This window comes from Cygnus olor, chromosome Z (assembly GCF_009769625.2).
Source record: "Cygnus olor isolate bCygOlo1 chromosome Z, bCygOlo1.pri.v2, whole genome shotgun sequence".
Taxonomy (NCBI): domain Eukaryota; kingdom Metazoa; phylum Chordata; class Aves; order Anseriformes; family Anatidae; genus Cygnus; species Cygnus olor.
This window is the reverse complement of record NC_049198.1, coordinates 27,719,365-27,738,798: the sequence shown is the minus strand read 5'-3', so window position 1 is coordinate 27,738,798 and position 19,434 is coordinate 27,719,365. Positions and strand designations below refer to the sequence as shown.

Here is a 19,434-nt window from a genome sequence, read left to right as displayed (position 1 = left end):
GCAATATTGCATCTTGGTACACTTCACTGGCATAAGATCTCATAATTGCTAAAGGGAATAACTAAGGCTACGTCTGCATGGCACAAAGCACCATGCTAATTAACCTTGCAGAGACACTAATTAATCTGGGCAGGACGCCATGATAACATGACTACACTGCTGTCCTGGGAATCTCCCCATGCCAATGTATCATGCTCTTTGGTCATACACACCCACACACACCAGCAGTGTCTTTCACATTAAGGAGTCTTACGCTGAAGATGAATCCCCATAGAGAGGTGTTTCCTCTCAGAGGCTGCCATATAGTTTGTTTGTTTTTTTCATTATTTAAATCTGAGGTCTATGGTATACAATACCAAACTATACACTTAAATAATTCTTACCAAATAGTAAAATAATTGACTGGTGTTACAGAGGATAATTAAGCTGTTAGGAGGACCATAAGAGGATGTATTTACGGACAGTCTTCTTGGCATTTGAATGTTGGCACAGAAGTTTCAGGACATCATCTCAGAGGGGTAACTGTAATAATGGTGATTGTCTATCAGCCCTTCAGCTGCAGCAGATCACCCCACAACAGTCCAGTTTCTCATCTGGTCTCCAGACAGGGCAAGGAGGGGTGCTTGTACGTGCTAGTGTAAGTGTTCGCAAGTTAGTACATTCCAAATAGCAGATAATGGAGCCACTGTAGTTGTTAGCACATTTTCAAGAAGTTAAGTTGTTGCCAAACCAACTCCACAGCTTTCCTTTTAACATTATGGTGATTAAACAAATCTTGGGCTACAGCCAGAAAAACAGCTACCTTATCTGCTATAACTGATGCCACCTCTTGGTACAGAAACCAACTCTTCATATACTGCAAATGGACTTTGAGCTTCTTCTGACTTGTTAAAAACACACACCATAAGTAATAGTGTACTGAATAGCAGCTTTAAGTGCCTGTTCCAATAGGAACTGGTCTCTGAACATGCAGAGAGCAAGAGGAAAAGGGAACATTTGGCATACAACACAACCTGCAACAGAACATAGTCCTCCCAACAGTGCAGAACAGGAGAACACAGAAGTGTCATTCGCTGTGGCATAAAACAAGTCAGAAAGTCATTCTACTGCCAGGCAGAACATGCAGTTTCAGAGAACAGCCCCTGTCCATCCCTCTTTCTCCTCTCCCTCCTTAATCCACATTTAAAACCAGGACTTTCCAAGACTATCCTCAAAGTCCTAGACTTAAAGGATGTCCTAGACGTAAAGGATGGACTCTCAAGCAAGGCAGACCTTCTACAAAGCACAGCACCGTGAATTTATGCATGAGCTACTTTAGTGACAGAACTCATATTGCTGGTAAATGGGATACACAAGATCAGCTAGAACCTGGCAGGCAATGCTGGCTTCTCATGTTTCAGTTAGTTTGCAGGGGCAGAGGTAACAGCACAACAAAGGGCAGCAACAAAGGGCAGCTTCACCTTGGTCCTTGGTTTGCACTACAGTCTGAAAACTTTTAGCCCTATGGAAAAAGTGACCGGTTTGAACAAGCGCACTGTTTCCTGTGGCAAAAGCACAGGGACAACTTAATCTTGGAAAGTGCACTGCATTCAGACAAGGACAAACCACATAAACTGCATCAAAGTGCTTTTAAGCCCTCCTTGCTCCTATCAGAGAGGACAAGCACTCAAACAAGTCTGTCTGAATTGGTCATGTACCATTTCTACACCACTGGGAAAAACACCACTGTAAAAAGCATAATCAGATTACTAGAAATGAAACAGCCCTTGATAAGCTGGTGTTAGTTGCAGTTCTCACGCTTGGACCCAAGGTGCATCTGCTCAGAAATGGAAAGGTATTATTAAAAAACACATTTGCTACATGATCGCTCTCAAAACCAGTAATCTTTCTTTCACGCACACATATATATACATATCAGATACCCATGGAAAAGACTAATAAAAGCTGTCTCCTACAAAATGATTAATACTTTTTGACCCAAAGGCTGAGTGTTTGTGGATGGTACACAGTAACAATGACACTTTGGATAAACACTTTAGTCTCTAACCAGCAAAACTGGTCTACACTGTCACAGAACAGTACAACCCAGCAATCCACATGAATAGATGTGCTGAGCCTTAATACCTTTAGCTGTCAACTCAGATGAGACTGACTCAAATCACTGAATCCTCAGAGGCCAGAACATGCCCTACTCCTTCCTTCCTCCAATACCTTGCCTAGATAAATAGCAGAGTTCATCCTGAGTTTTCTGAAGGGTGATCTTTGCTTAGTAGGACAAACAGTTCTGTGATACAGCCACCACTCCAGATTTTTAGCTGGCAGACAGCAATCTGAGCTTTAACGAGAAACAGGCTAACTTCTGAAAAGGATAAGCACAACTATCCATTCTCTAACTGATGCTGCTATCATAGATGAAACTTCACTGACAGCACTTACAGCTTACCCAATGCTTTCTTTTATCCCACTTGCAGGGAAGTCACTGCTCATGGACTGTCACTCTAGAGAGTAAGAGGAGGGGAAGTCATCAACGTACACAAGTTTTTTTCCTCTTCCTTTTTCACATCGCCCTTTCTGTAGGGGGACCAAATTCTTTGTTCTCTGTCCAGATGACTTTAGCTATCACAAGTCAGATGGCCTAGGTTTAGAAGTGCAACACGTTTTCTGTTGCTCTAAAGCAAGATGGATATTACACAGCCACTTTAGATGGGCTAAATGTTAGGCAATGAATGGAGGGAAGACAGAGTGTCACAACTGAAGCAAGTTACCTAAAAGTGATTCAAGAAAGATGGAAAACTAGGATGACTCTTGGCTACAGATGTCTTCAATTAACCTTTCTCAATGCACCAGTTTTTTTTTTTTTTTTTTTTTTTAAACATACTGTATCCAGTTATATCCTTTGCTTGGTCACAATATCATACCATGCAACTCGTCTGGCAAGCAAAGTACCTAAAAAATCTGTGCTTGCTCCCATAAGGAGACCAGGGATTACCAAAGGCTGCGAAGGTCATCCTTTTGTCCTGCAGTGAAAAAAAACTGGAAAAGTGGAGAATGACACTGAAAGGGGCCATAAGAAACTATCTTGCTTGCTCAGTTACTACACACAGATGGGACATGGGCTTCTTCTGACAAGAGCCACCTGCATACCTCTCTGGTCCCATCAGAGATGGTCAAACAGAAGAGGGGGAAAGGCTCTGCCAGCTTGTAAAAGGAAGAAGGTTACTTCACTAAGTACACTTAACTTTCAAAGTTAGGTTAAAGATATAGAGCTGGTTGTCATTAGCTCCTGAAATAGCAGCTCAAACACTAGTAATTGATGAGCCTCAAAGAGTCTTAACTGCTGGATTTCAAGCAACGCAAGCACAAGCAAGCCTCTGTAAGAACTGCCCTTTCTTTGTGCTGTTGCCTCATCCCCTCATTTTCTATGAGAAGATTCCCCAGCATCAGGTATCACAATGTATCTTCATGGGTGTAACACAGCTAAAGGTAATAACAAAACATATATAAAGCAGCTAATCTGCTTTAGAACCACACCTGAACCTGTATGGTAGAGAATACATGTCCTTCACAGCTCCTTATCTAGGCCTGGGAGCTTTGTCTTGGTCCCCCTTTGTCTTGGGACTGGCAACATCCCGAGGCTTCAAGTTGGCAGGAAAAAAGACAATAGGACTAACATCCCCTTCTGGCACCAAGGTAAAACTTGGACCAAATCAGTCTGCTTTGCAGCTCAGGCTTTTCTATATCTGTTTTGTTCACATACCTTTGGGATTTTCAAATGGGTATTACCACCATCTCCCTAATGAGATTCCAAAGCACTTACTCCCAAAAGATGGTTTTTTTGTATGAGCTACTGTAGAATAATCTCCAAGATCCATCACTTTTTTGAAATAGCCCTCAGCACCCACCACACGCAGTCCTTCTGTTATGACTCAGTGGAATTTCTGATGCCAAACCAAGATGAGAATGTGCTTCTGTCATGCTTTCAGCCTAAAGCTTTGGAGATGAAATGAATTAATGAACCCCAAGCTGCACAGCACTGATCTGCAGAAGTGTCAATAGTCACGTATCACTGAGGGTTACTGTCATAGCAATGCTGTTTCCCTTGTGCAAAAGGAAAAACAAGAAATATAGCAAGCTGTCGCAGATGTTCTTTATCAATGACTTGAGCAAGAAGAGCTAAAACCAAAATCATTCGGAATTTCTAGGGATTCGGTGACCAAGAAAAGCAAGCAAACAAGCATGTGGCCTCCCAAAGAACGGGGATATTGTCCTCCAGAGTCCCACCATTAGCTTTTAATAGAACTGCTTTCCCCAATTTCATTTCAACTTTACATTTCAAGGAAATGTTTGACTGTGTCCCTCAAATGAAGCAGGGAAGTAGCTGGTCCTCATCCTAACACAAGCTAAAAAGAATAGCAAGGAGAAGACAAGCACTATTAACATGCAGTGTCAGTCAGGATAGTCTTCTCTGTTGAAATTATCATGGGTAGTATATTCAGCAATGAGTTAGATCAGAAATTCTACAAAAAAAGTACACACAAGTGTAAATATTCCTGTCCCTTCTGGAAAAAAAAAAAGTAGGGAGACAGACATTACAACAATACAATACACTGGATTTTCAAGCTCCAACTCATGAGCATTGAGTTTGTAAATTAACAGCTACCTAATTACTTGTACGGGGGAGTGGTGGGTGAGGGAAGTAAAGATATACAAATGCGAATTCTGTTACTTTAAACGTGTTTCCGTCAAAGAGCCAGCCAGAAGGAGGAAAACAAAATTGCAAAAATCCTCTCTGTACACAGTTCATAAAACACGAAGGCCACAGAGCAAGGCAACCCAGACCCATTCTCCCCAAAAAGCTGCAGACTTCCATTTGCAAGCACAGTCCGCAGAAGGCGGGGGAGGGAGAGGACAGAAGAAAAGCACGTGAAAGCCAGCACAAACCTTTGCAACCCTGCTTCATCACGTCAATGTGAAGGCTCAGAGTGCTTGCTCAGGGTCACTGCCAATAAAAAAAAAATCACTAACTTGATCGCTGTCATGCCATAGCTCCAGCCTAACAGACTTTGATTTGTGCAGGACCATCCGGGATGTTGCAGCACCCTGTATGCTGCTTGCCCACCATGGAGATACCGACGGAGGATTTTCTCACACACACGCATTATACACTCTCTGTAATACTTTCACGACATTAAGTACTGCCCTTCAAAAACAAACCACCACTTCACGCCACAAGGACTCCCCCATTAAGATATATTTTAAATAGCCCATTAGACTGTAACACTCAAACCTACTCAGCCACACAAAACCAGTCACATTTCACTATTTCACAAAAAAATTGAAAAAAGACTAAACTTACAGGGTTGTTACTCCACCGTTTCTCTCTAGCACAGGGCACATCATTGAACTGCAACGCCTGAAACAGTAACTTGACCTCTCTGGGAAGGTGGGCGGTATTATACAAGCTGAAACATTAGAAACATGCATAATTACGCCGGGTATTTGCCACACATTCTTTCATCCGTGAACAAATATGAATGGAAAAGTCACACTGACACTACAGGCTTAGATTATGTCCAAACCATCAATTAAGAAGATTTTTCATGAGGCCTTGGGAGAACAAAAGTTTTCAGAGCAGGAGAAATTTTCTGTGGAGTTACACTGTGCATATATTACGAAGAGAGCGCCGCCAGCTCAAAGCTGAGACAACAGTGAGCTAGACTAGGGAATTTTGGCTTTCTTGCCTGCCACCACTGACAGCTTAGCCTGTCGCTTTGTTCTCCTGGGAGCACAGGGACCCGTGGCACCCATTCATGCAGCGACAGCGAGGACGCCTGCCAGGGCGCCACCTGCATCCTGCCACTAATCACCCACCCCTTCCTGCAGGGTGACACCTCTCCTCCACGCTGGTGTAGCGCCTTTCTGTCCCTCAGCACAACCCAGCCCAGTGAGAGCTTCATCCAACCAAGGACCTTAAGCAGGACCCGTCTGGTTGGGCTTAAAGCATTAGCAGATGGACAAGGAGGGCAGGTGACTGGAGACAAGACACCAATGCTTGCCCCCAGCTGCACACACATCCATGGCTCACACCACAGCTGCTCAAGCTTCTGGCAACACCCCTTTTACACCAAGCATGCGGAGGACCCTCACTGTGTGTAGCCTTCCCTTCCAAAAATGCATTTGGAGGAACTGCACACACATCTAACCACAGTCTTCTGTTGTCACATGAAGTTTTCCTCTTCTTCAAATTCAGGACTTAGCCGTGCTCCTGGCCAAGCACGATGCAGCATCCACAGCTGCTGTGATCCTAGTTTCCCCTTGAGACGTTTTGACAGCAACATCCACATATTTTACCTCGCAGCTCTCTAGTTTATCCCCTTTCCACGAGGAAAGACTTTGTGTTCTTGATTCAACCACTTCATTCCCCATGCTTGCCCTACAAATAGACGTGGAATACACAGTGTTTATTTCAGCTAATTCCCCATGCACTACGGGCAATGCGTGCACATCTGAAGCACTGGTACGGAGCAGAGACATGAATTATTCTAGAATAATTCTTTTGTTTCATACTTCAAGCAGGCCAGCTCCCTTTCTCTCTCTGCCCCTTTGTTTATATACTTCAAAGCTTTTGAAGGTCATAGCAATGCATACATTGAACTGCCTCTCAAGATCTGAGAATCAGCACTGGATACAACCGTTGCAGTTTCCAAACATGAGCTGCCAACAACGATCACATACTGAAAACTTAAGCAAAGTTTTTTCCCTACATATACCTGAAAACACAAGATAAAAAATTGGTGAGTACCAAGCAGCGTAAAGTGATACAAGAACTCGCCAGGGATTTATTTATTCTTGTTAGCTTTAAACTTGTTTTTTCAAATAGTTCAAATAGTGGTTTATTTATTAGAGGTTAAAGCATGCATACTTTTTTTGCCCTTCTGAAAACTGTGGGAAGCTTCATTTTGAAATTTCTCACCTTCTTTATAACTTAAAAGTCAGTTAGAAAAGGACAGAGCAGCTTTCTTAAACCTTACCTAAGATATCTGTCCAAAATGCCTGAGCTGTATGATGAAAAAGCTTTCAGTCAGAAGTGGTTTGTGGCCAAAAGAAAGGAAACAATGTGCATCTGCAGCATAGAAATGCCCACAGAGCAAAGACCTGAGTTTGCAGCAAATCCCCATTGGAATCATTTAATTGCCACTACGTATGAATAGGAATTTATCAAGCCTTTTTCAGTATTTGCCTTTCAAGTAAATACTGAAGAACAGAATCTTAAAGTTATAGTATTGACTTTACCATTTAGAAGTGGTTTGATAACAACCTTCCTTGAGTCATTCTGCCAGGAAGGAGTAGTGTGAGCACAGAGCTAATTTGGGCTTGTTAGTTAAGTTCCTTCTCCTGCTTTATTCAGAAAGCCTAGACAAATAGTTTATCCATGGACAGACCTCAGGGCCTTACAAAATATTTTGTATTCCACTGCAAGCTTAGGCACATCACATAAACATCTGGAGTGACCACTAAAAATGTGAACACCTCCCCCTCAGCCCTGCAGTAGTGTCTTCATGATACTGCTTCATAAACTGATCCCTGACAGAAATTTAAGAAAAAAAGAAGTATTATTGAGGGCTTCCATAAAAAAAAGTGTTGTAATCCATAGCCTGTCTATACATAAGCCAGGGTTTGGGGAAAAAGGGAGGGAGGGGGAATTCAGGTGTATAAACAAACTTTTCCAGTCTTCCTTATCAGTGCTTAACTTCTGAGAGGAAGAAAGAGCTTTGTATCATTACTGATAAGAGACTGTTTCCAGAAGTGTTGGAGACCAGAGTGCTCTGGGGGGAAGCGACGGTGAGAATCACGTATGTTCATCTTCTCCCTGGAGGTACAGTCCTGTCTGGAAGTGCTCTGAGCACACCAAACCTAAGACAGCATTCAAGTCATTCTGGTGTACTCTGACACCTCCACAGACCGGGAGCACTGAAAACCACAGATCCTGCATGAAACAAGCACATCTACAAAGGCTCCCAGCTGTGTTGTCCATGCCAGAGCCCATAATTAGTGAACAAGCTGCTCAAAATGCAGCAGATATTTTGATACCACATTTCACAGCATATCTGGACTGGAGCCAAAGAGCTGCTTGCTGCCTGAGATAAGCTATAAGGGGGGTAAGGCTCAGTCCTCCCAGGAATGGTTTCCCCAGGTCCTAAAGCAGCAACAACAGCACCTTCAGCTTAGATTGCAAAAATACCTGCAAAATCACAGCTATCAAGCCTAACCACTGGGAATTTTTATTTTCAAATCTGTAAAGAAGCTGTGCGTTACTGCATATGTCAGCAACTGCATAATAGATGCAACTTGATTACCTCAGAACTCACTCTTCACAAAACCAGGGAAACATCATCCTTCTCTTCACTGCTACTCCACAGGAGAGCACTAAGTGCTTCTGGTGACACACGGGGCAGTAGCAAACAACCAGCATGATAAGCGGTCATTCACATTTCACTCCTGTGAGTAACACATATATAGTTTAAAAACACACAAAATCAATGCATATGTTAAATATGAAAGAAAATGTCCTCAAGAGCTAGATATGCTCCAAGATCATGTTTCAAAGCAATGCTGTATCTTTCTGTTAATCTTTTGGGAAAACCACCATGGATAGTCCGCTGCAATGTGATTAACACAGGAATTCAAGCCTCTCCATTGTGACCTTCCACAGAAACCTCAGGGGTCAAGAGGAGCAGCTTGTATGTGTTTTGCTACAATGCCAAGATATCTGAACTATTAACATAAGCCTTCTCTAACAGTAAGACCAACAAGTTTCTTGGGGGGACTTTCACGCAAACCCTCTAAGATTGCCACAAAACACGTTCTACGCAGCCACTAAGGAAAAGTTATTCTTCTAAAAAGTAGTTGCAGAAATTCCATTTTGATATTCAGCAGGGAAAAAAAAAGTTTACAGACTATCAGGACAGTAACAAGAAAGAAAAAAAGAACTGCTTTCTTAGAGCAATAGTTAATTAACAAAATGAAGCTGAGAGGCGATTTCTTGTTCCAGCAGTGAAGTGCTAGGCAGACAGAGGGAGCGCTTGAGGAAGGTCTTTTTTTTTAATTTAATCTTCTTCAGCCACATCACAGCAAACCCTTGGAAAACCCTGATGTGCACAAGCAAAATTGAAGCCTGGCAGCAACGATGCTCTGTTGCCTTTGATGCCGGAGGTGGTCGTGCCATCCTCCCGCAGCTCAGTGACGGGCTCGGGGAGAAAGCAGCGAGGTGGGGAGGTGGCTGCAATCTATTGCTGCGCTCTGCAGAGGCCCCAGGCTCCGTGAGAACAGCAGGTGAAAATTTAAACTCAATCCCACTCAGCATGCTTGGTATAAATAGCCCCAGGGTGGCAAACATCAAGCCATGAAAAGAGATTATCAGATGAGTTTTTTTCTCCTCATTCTTACCCTTTGCAACTTGAGAAGAGTGAAAGAGGACACCAGCAGCTAGCAAGGAGGCTGCTAATTAATTCCTCCTCACCCAGGCATTGCAAAGCTTCCAGCCACAAAGTCCCTGCCAATCTAAGAACAAGCACTTGATAGCACTAGAAGAAAGAGGCTTGATTCGTTCTGAAAAATGGCATCAGAAGAGACACGATCATTTCACAAGATCAGCTTTCCCCCTTATAGGCAGGGAGAAAAAAACGAGAGAAGCAGCATCACTCTTGGGTACATAATTTTAGGGCAGGTTAACGTTCAGAGCACTGACTTGTGTCCCCAGTCATTTCAACGAGGGGTCAAGCATGCTACAGGCGCAGATACTTTCAACAGGATGACTTTGCATGAGGAAGAGCCCTTATGTTCTCTCTTCAATGAAGACACTTCCCCCAAAATAAACAATCACAGTAAGTTGCAAGAGAAATGCCCTGCTGTCAGGGCAGAGCCCACATGCCATTTCAGGGTGACAAGCCAGCGCAAGACAGGCAGCTGAAGCACTTGAAAGTGAGGGAGACACGGCTCTGTTGTCTTTAGGTGCTCGGTTAACCTGGATAAAAGGCTATAAAAAACTCTTTGAAACTGGTAGTAAGATGAGAGATGAGTCAGAAGAAATAATGGGAGAACACTAAGAGGCTCTGCAAAGATATTTCAGCTCTCTCAAGCCTTCTGCAACCAGCAGTAATTTGTTTGCCTAGCATGGCTGCTCTGTTAGCACTATCACAATGCCAGCAGAGAAGCCCTGACAGCGGGAGCTGGACTCCTGGCTGTCACCAGGCAGATAAAGCCATAAGTCAAAGCATCATCTGAAGCACCTGCAGATCAGGTGCATCTTTCTGGACTGCCAAGCGGACACTGCAGTCATTGAAACTTCAAGGAACAAACCCACCTGCAAGCACAAACACTCTAAGCCCAAACAACTTTCACCCTTTGCACCCTACCTGTGTCTGTGATGTCCCTCCTTTCAGCTAAGATGCAATGAAGCATGCAGCTCTTTGAATTTATATTGTGGTTTTGGATGAGGGAGGCCAAGATATAAACTAGTGCAACACCCAGAGGAGCTCTAGCCCCATCACCCTTTGCCAGTTATGCTTAAACACTCCCAGTTTTATTCCCCTTCACAACCTGCTTCTACCCAAGGCAAAGTGGGAGCAGCAAGACCCTCTCTTTGCACTGCATGGGTCAAAGCTTGCACAGGACAGCTGGACAAAGAGCAATGTAAAGGATTTGGCTATGTAATATATACTGTGTCACTCCCTGGGCACACAGCACACATTGAATGCACCACAGATGTGCACCTAGTCAACTGTTTCCTCGCATCGGCTTTCCCATCCCTTTCCCCATCCTGAAACTGCTTTTCTTCCCTCCTGACCAGCAGTCTCAGCTACATTTTTCCCTTGAGAAAAGGACTACAATTTCTTGCCTTACCAGAGAACAGAAGCTTCACTGGAATCAGAGAAGAAAGAATGTTTTACTTGGTTTGAATCTGAAGACACCTGCAGTTCAGTCTTGGTGTGCAATTCAGAGCCAACAGCAAAAGCATGGAAGTGTCAGGACCAGACACTTAAAGACACCAGATTTTGCTCTGGGCAAACAAGAGGAACATATACAATATACATACACATAAAAAGATACTAAAGCAGAAATCCTCCACTGATGATACCCTGTTGCTGGTTAATCGGTTCCCATGGACAAGCTCCTCTTTGAGGAGACTGACTGGCTTCAAGCCCTTCTTCATGCAGGTAACCTGGAAGAGGATGGCCAGAGGAACCTGAAGATGCAGACAGGCTGGACCAGGAGTGCTGGTGGCCAGCAGCTTGTCTGGGTAAGCAGAAGTTACATAGCTATTCTCCAGATGGTTACTGAGCATTTCACTCCAATGCTATCAGATCTGAAGCATGAGATGGAGCAGAATGTGTAAAGGCAAAGTCTCTTCTTTCCTACTAAACTCTGTTTTTCATTCTCAGGAGCAATACAATGCCACAAACATTTCTTTTTTTGGTGTAAATTGAGGGCGAGTCCTTCCCTAATTGGGATAAACACACTTGCACACATTCCTTCCTTTTATACTGTGTACATCACTGCTTGGCATCACAGGCTGTGGCGGGATGACTCACTGTGGGATGTTACTGATTAACAGCTCACTTCAGGACTTTTCTGTGTGTCTCTACACAACTCCTTGCTCATATCACTCAGGCATCCTGGTGCCACCTGTTTCTTGTGACTGCCCTTGGGTATATCAGACAAAAACTACCTTAATAGCCCAGAGTTCACCACGTACCAGCAATCTTTTTCCTCCCCTCCAGGCCACAGATCCGACCTGCTTGCAACTGCACAGTCCTGCAGCACCAGCCTTTCACATCCCTGGAGGCTCTGCACACCATAAAGCAGGATTTTGGGTCTTGCTAACATCCCAGGTGTCCAAGCTTTAAGAGACAAAGCTGTGAGTCACTGAGCCCCCAGGGGCCAGGGTAGTGCCGGGCAAAGGCACACTGCACCTGCATGCCATGGGCTGGAAGCCTGTTGTTTGCTGGTCTAAGAGTTGTAACAGCTAAGGGACCTTCTCATGTGTCTACACACACACCTGGTCTTATTTCCAAATGCAAGCTCTAGCAGTCTGCTGTGATCAGTTGTGCCAGCCCCACTGATTTGCACAAAAGCCAGAAATCACTCCCGTGTCAGGGGACTGGTAGCCCCTACAAGTATATTGTAAATATTACCAGTCAAGATTTACATCTGCGTCAAACCTGTGGTTTGGCAAAAAAAAAAAAAAAATTATTTCAGCCCATCAGTGCTTTGATCCTCTGACAAATCATTTCCTGACACAAGCTGAAACAACACAAAGGACCTTGGACACCAACCAGCTGTCACAGTTGTGCTGAGAGCTGGCACTGAAGCCATGCAGCCAGAGGGGGAAGATTTAGGTGGTGGTTGTGGAGCAAATGGTAGTCTGCATGTCTGTATTCACAGCTTGTTTCTTCTTTAGATGAAACTTTTGGTGGGAGCTGGCGGAATGGGAGCCCACTAAAACACGTGAACAGCTGCTGCAGGACACTCTGACATCACCAAAATATAGCAAAAACTCTTGGATGTATTACAACCAGGGGCAGGGATGAAGGAGAGATGGTTTTTCTTTGTTTTTCTCTCCAGAGGATGCTTAGGCATTGTCAGAGCTCCAAATGCAGCGACCCCTTTTTGACCTTTGGGCCTGAGCTGAGAGAGAGACAAGTGAGCTTAACAAAGATCTGAGACACCAGATGGGAGAAGTGCAGGCAGAACTATGGTTTAATAGCCCTCTCCTTTTATCCTGTTTAAAATGAAGTATTCACACGGTAACCCACAACCTAAAAAAAAATGAAAGAAAAACTGATACTAGCAGCCTGCTTTCAACATCCTCCCTCAGATATTCTCCTAGCACAGATATATTCATATTTTCCTCTGTTTGTACTAGCATATATAGCACCTGGCAATTACAAAGAAATGCAGCTTGAGGGGAAGCAGAGTAGAAGTATGACTTGCTCCATAGTTCTGGTATGATGAATTCTTAATTAAAAAAACGCTATTAATTCAAGGTGTTGAAAGGAACAGTCCACAAAACTAAGTAGTTTTTTCCAGCCTTCATCCTCATTTTAACTGATGTATTTTATCACCAGCCTTTGAGAAACCGATTCTACAGTCTTGAGTGGAACTAACCATAGCACACAAAACAAAGAGTGACAGAAAAAAAGAACCCTTGAGATACCCGTGACATTTATTAACTTTTCCTACAGACAGCATAAAACTGAACTCCTGAAACTCCTTGTAGTGCCAGACTTGTTACTCTAACGCTTCTTTCTTAAAACGAGTTTTGGTTGCCAAGCAGCTCTCAGATGTGCAACTCGACCTGCCAAGGTCTGGCTGCACCAGCGTCTTCAAGCTTCACAGCACAAAGGGATAAACTTAATAAAACCCGTGCTCGGTGCTTTGAACTAAGGCTAGATCCAGAACTGACATTACTCTGCAAGTCTCTGTTGTGATGCAAATGCTCAGCCTGCTCTCTTCCCTTCCCGCCCCGTGCATCACTGTTCCAAGACTACACCATCCAGCCCTGCCCACGCTCTTGCACCAACATTTCACCTTTGCAGCCTCCTGCTCAACCTGACACTCGTGCCAGCACACCGGCAGCCACAAGGGAACAGCAGCAACATGCCAGCACTGTGCGTAACCCAGAGCCAAAGCCAGCCCAGCTCCACAGTTGCTGGCCAAACAGGGCAGCGAGCAAATTGGGCAAGAGCAGAGAAAATGCTCATGTGGTGTTAGGTCAGGAGTTAAAATATAACAACGACCTGCGACTTCCATCGTGAACAGAACTGAAAAGTGCCAGAGCAACACAGAGGGGAAACTCATCTGCACAAAGCATCCAGCTTACAACGCAATTTCTGCCACCTGAGATAGCCAGCAAGGCGACAGTAAGAAGGGTCATCCTTCCTCCAGAAGGAAATTAAAACGTGACTTAAAATGAAGTTTTCAAGAAGCAGCCAAGAAAATGGATGGAGCTAGTAGAGACTTCCTAAATCAGAGAGAAGCTTGGGATCTCAGTCTAACAAGATGAATATTATCCCTTTTTCACAATAACTAGGAGCCTTCTCTTCCTGCAGGTCCATCTTCAGCTTCATCATCATTTTTGCTGACAGTACCATTACCATCACTCACCTCACCTGACTTCAGTCCCAATTGGGCCATCCAAAGTGAATCATAAACCAACCATGGAGTACAGCAGCTTTTTTCCCCCCCACACACAATAACAAAACATAATTCATACAGGAATGTAAAGCACAAGTCAGTTGTGGCCATACTTCTCCCAGAATGTTAGCAGCCCTGTAACAATCATCACTCAATTAACATGTTAATGAAAGGAAATCAAAAGGTCAGGTCAAAAGCCATGTGTGTGTAAGTCCGCATTCACAGCTAAGAAAATACCAGACTGCTGCACACTCTGCTGGTCAGAGCCTCTGGCATGCACAGAACACACAGCAGACAGTCCACAGCCCACACTGCCCAGTTACAAACATCTGAGACTGGAGTACTAACGGCAGCACCTGTGACATCTCAAACCATTTGCATGCTGTGACCCCTGGCAAATATGCTTTTTTTCCCCCCTTCTTCTCTCCCTCCCAGGTTGATTTTATACTGTTTCCAAGATGACAACAGAAATGCAAGAAATGCACACAACACACAGGCATGACAAAATTCAGGCCAACATGCCTTGCTGAGAAAAGTTTCCTCTCTGCAACTTCCCAGAGTTGGCAACTCCTGAATTGTGCATCCTTTATTAGTTACAGATAATTTTTCTTTGTAACTCTGAGACTTGAACTTGGTACCAAAATAGCCAAGGCAGCCTAGCACCTCTTTTTCCATAACCAAACTATAACAGCTCACAGCAAAAACAGCCTGAAAAGTTGCAATTATCGCCCAGTGCTGCTATGTTATGACAGGCACCTGTATTCCTTCCTTCCCCCCCATCCTTGTAATGAAGGGAAAAGTAATTGCACAGCTGACTCATCACTCCTGCAATACTCCCTTAAGACAAAGCTCAGGACTAACAGAAATTTGATGACAGACTGAAAATGCAAAGGAACAGTTTCTCAAGACAAAGTTTTACTTGCCAGATTCAACAGAGGAGCCTGAGGTCTATCAGGGCCAGCTCTTTCACTTTTTATTTTTTAACATTTTTTTTTTCTTGCTACCCCCTTCTCCTGTATTCTCTTAGAACCTCTGAATAAACAGAGTGAGCACTCAGGGGCAGGATGAAAGAGGAGGAGCGGGCACAACTTGATGGGGAGTGAACAAAGCATATGCTAGATAGAAAAGTTACAGGAAATAGGAGTCAGGAGAGCTGAGGCAGAGGAACAGCAAAAGCATGAGAACAGCAGAGATGTTTCACAGACACGTCTGGGCAAACGTTCAAGGCCATGAGGTAGAAGTACTAGGAGCCGGGAGTCACATTGTGCCTCTTCACCCTGAACAAAGCTATCACGAGCAGCTCCCATGAGGGACCTGCAGGCGGTGCCATGGCTTCCACACCAGCAGCTTGTGGGCAGCTGGGAGAAACCAGATGCACTGGGCATCCAGGCCTCCCCTAATCCCCCTCAATCAATACTCAGCTGGTGATCAACGTGGCTTAAGTGGTCAAGATGAGGCAATCAGCACAGATGGGACGAAGAAGTCCAGTTTATAATCAGGAAGGCAGTCAGCTGGCATGGCCCCAACAGAGCTGCCCCTTGAGCAAGCTTAACCTCAGTGTCAGAACTGGTACTTCTAGCAGGGATACTTTCAGCTGCCTTATATTCACGTGGTGCAGTCAGAAGCATCCTGCTAATCCTCCAGAACTACCCTCCTAATTCACCAAAATTAGCAGGAAATTGATTTTAGCTTTTCTTAGGACACTGTGCTGGAGACTACATCACTACGAGCTGTTCATTCATCCTGCAGGCAGATACCTCTCACTGTGTGGCAGGCTAGGCAAGTGGGGGAAAGCACCATTTTGGCTATCTGACTTTAATTTACCTCTGTATGCAAGTCAAAACCCATCTCAGATAAGACCAGCCTCTTTGTAGGAGAAGCTACAATGATCTACTGCAGTTAAATCCTCACCTGCAAGCCACTATTGCTTTAATTAGATTCAGTCGAATCCAGGACTCTGCAGTCTAGACATGGTTTAGCAATTGCTTTTATGTAACTCATTGCAAGAGAACACAGTTCTTAAAGGAATTAGATACTCATCACATGTTAGGTTTTATCTGGGTCTTACCTCAATTTTTGGCAAAGAAAACTACTCTGGATTTGGACAGGACAAAGTCAGCCTAGCTGAAGTATTCAAGCACAAGTCCAAATGAAGATTTTACACAAGCAAGAAAAGAAAATGTTCCTCATATAACCCTAACACTTTTCCCATGTTTAGGCTTCCTGTTCAGAGCAGAAACGTTTATACTACGGTTTTGCAGAATAGTATAGAAACACAATTGAGGCAATACAGATTACTATTACTTGTTCTGGCCCCTTCTGACAACCTCTGTACTAATATGGGTTTTAGGCAGACATAGAAAGATTGACACAAAGGAGAAAAAAAAAAACAAAGTACCTGCTTCTGACCTACAGTACAGATACACCAGTCACATTTTCAAGGACTTCCCATGCTCATGCATCTTTTCACAGAAACTTAAGGCAGGAACATCAGAGCAAATCTGTGTCTCAGCAACTTGGGGGTTGAAATCAACGTGGCTAAATGCTCTAGCCCTCAGCTCAGCTGAAGTTGGTTTGACTAAGTTTAATGTACATAAAAAAAGTGCTGTTGGATGAGAGAAAATAGTAAGTGCCATTCTTCTAGCTATAAATACATTTAATTGCTATTTATGCTTTTCTCAAAGAATCTCTGGCAGAGTTTTGGTTAGCCAGGGGAACACCAGCCCAGTGTTTCTGAAGACTGGATGTGCAGGGAAAGACATCTTACACACCTGTCTAGTTCCTCTGCAGGGCACCAGTCACACTGGCCAGCCAGCACTGGTACCAGAATGGCTGTAACTTGACATTGCATAATACAGTATTGACGAGCTCAATTAACAGTTGCTTTCTAAGGCACCAGAGAGCATAAAGAAACCCATAAATCAGCCCATTTCTACTCGAGCAGTTGAAGAGAGCTTATTTTCTGCAGCTTACAGAGGAGACAACCCTGGCCAACTTTTGTGATGCAAATCAACAAGTTGCTTGGAGGAAGAAGGGGAGAAAAGGCCTTTTAATTGAAATTACAGTGAAACTTCCTCCCTACACAACGGCCAGGGAGACTCCAGGAGCCAACTCAGGAGCACTGCGCCTCCTCCAGAACTGCACCGCTCTCCTTCAGACCCTGCACAGCCAAATTTCTAGCCCCTTGTTTGCACACTCACATGCCTTCTGTCACATCACTGACCTGCCGTCACCAAAAAGGTCTGGAACCACCTGGAACCAGCACCGGTGCACCAAGCTGTTCCTGAAACTGGGAGAAAGGGTTGTAAATCACTGCCCTTCCACAAAGGTGTAGGTACAAGCAAGCTGCTGTGACTCCTTCACGCAGCAGTAAGTCTCCAAAGCAGAGCGCCTGAACGACTGAAACAACTCAGGAATGCGAGCAATGTGGGCAGGGGGACTCTGATGGATACTGAGGGAGGACAGGAGCAGGCAGACTCCTGTGGTTTCCCGGCCGAGCTGAAGGACCAGCCCTGCCGACCCCACGCGTGCACACACAGGCACAGGCATCACGGGAATGCAAGCAATGCAGACGGGGGGCCGAGGGGGCTTTGCTGCCTGGTAAAGGGGGGTGAGAGCAGGTACAAGACCCAGGGCGGACTCTGGTTGCTGCAGGAGTCTTTAGGTCACAGCAGATGGGTCCTTTCCCATCCCAGCCTGTGCTTGTGGATGCAAAACTTTACTCAAGACCTTTTGTCGCTAATAGCTACACCGGCTGAAACAAACTGCAGGTCCATCCCCTGGTATTTGGCAAGTTGCTGACATCAAAAACACACCAGCATCAGGAGCAATAAACACATGCACTTAACACTTCCTTGGCCAGTGATTTGATATTCAGCCCTACAAGCACAACCCTTCTGCTTTTTCTCCCCCAGGCTAACAGAAAGAACTGCTGCACATGGAACAGACCTGACGCTCTCCCAGCTTTACTCCAGCCAAAAATAACAATTCCTTACGGCATGAGGAACGCTGTTTTAAAGGTTCATGAAGAACACCAGGCTGTTTCTACCACACTTTCCTGGTCCCAAGGTCCAGCAGAGAGAGGGGCCGGGCCGGTGCAGGAGTGTTGCTGCTGCAAGAGCTCCCCGCAGGGCTGATGCCGCGGCCGGCCAGCAGCATCTCCTTAGCACGCCTACCGTGCAACTCGTGACAGTCATAATGTGTGCACGGGCACAAAGAAGGGCTTGTTTTCCTTAAACTTCCCCAGCTGAGAAGGTTCCTGGCAGCCACTAGTATTTTCGTGGATGTAACTGATCTCACACATCGCTTAAAAACATGACAGCGGTCACAAGCAGCAGCGGTGATGGGGTGAGAAACTGCAAGAACAAACACACAAAAGAGATAAAGGCCAAGTGATAAATCACTGATGGGATCAGGAAGAGAGCAAGAAAGCTCATACTACACACTGCTCAGCCCTTGTCCGCTTGAAAAAAGATCACGAAAAAAAAACACAGAAGAACAGAGTTAAGAAAAATGCATGAACTTTGTCAGCCCAGCAAAGTGAAGCTGACAAACTGAAACTGCAGCTTATCACACCTACACCATTTTCAGCACGTCCCGATTTCAGAGAGATTCATTCCCAGGGTCTTCTTGCAGATGACTCTCTGACCTGGTGAAGCTACCAACGGGCCACGCACAGAAGAGAAATCCAAGCAGACTGCAGGTAAAGTATGTGTGTGAAGAAAACACTCAGTCCCAGTTTCCAAGCCAGAATAAGTCTTGCATTCATCTGAGAAAAACTCTTCAAGAGCTTACCATAAAAAAAAAAAAAAGGCAACTTAAAAGTTTAAGAATTATTTCAATACCACGTCAGGAAGGAATGGAACTTTAAAGAAAATCTCTTCTTGTGTTGCCTTCTGTAAAATCTTAAGGCTAGTCAGGGATAAAGACTATTGTTTTAAAAGCAAATTGTTTGAGAAATGTGAAGTGTGGTTTTTTTAAAAAAATGCTGTGAAGCAGCTTAATTCTAATCCCATTCATAAATCCACACTAAGTCTTCTGGCTCTTTTCAGGTGTCTTTGAATTAGAAACCAAAAGGCAAATTTGGCTGCTCAAGAACTCTAACGTTTTCCAAAGTCAACTTTTCTTTTTTTAAAGAAAAAATTTGCTCTTCAGCAAAACTGTTCAATGACTAAAATTATGAGAATTGACAGTTAACATGGAAACTTTCTCCCTGCTTTTTGTTTTGTTTGTGGAAAA

The 19,434-nt window shown here is 44.3% G+C and overlaps 1 protein-coding gene across 4 annotated transcripts in view; it reads right to left on the bottom strand.

Moving 5' to 3' along the window:
- Positions 1-19,434, bottom strand: part of KANK1 (KN motif and ankyrin repeat domains 1) — a 127,565-nt gene that overhangs the window by 100,410 nt on the left and 7,721 nt on the right. For 2 of the 4 annotated variants that reach the window (XM_040539914.1, XM_040539919.1), the window contains exon 1: positions 5,357-5,462. The exons of the other annotated variants lie outside the window; for them this stretch is intronic. The gene's annotated coding sequence lies outside the window, so the exon portion shown is untranslated. Of the gene's footprint in view, positions 1-5,356; positions 5,463-19,434 lie in introns of those variants that run through there. 4 annotated transcript variants of the gene reach the window in all.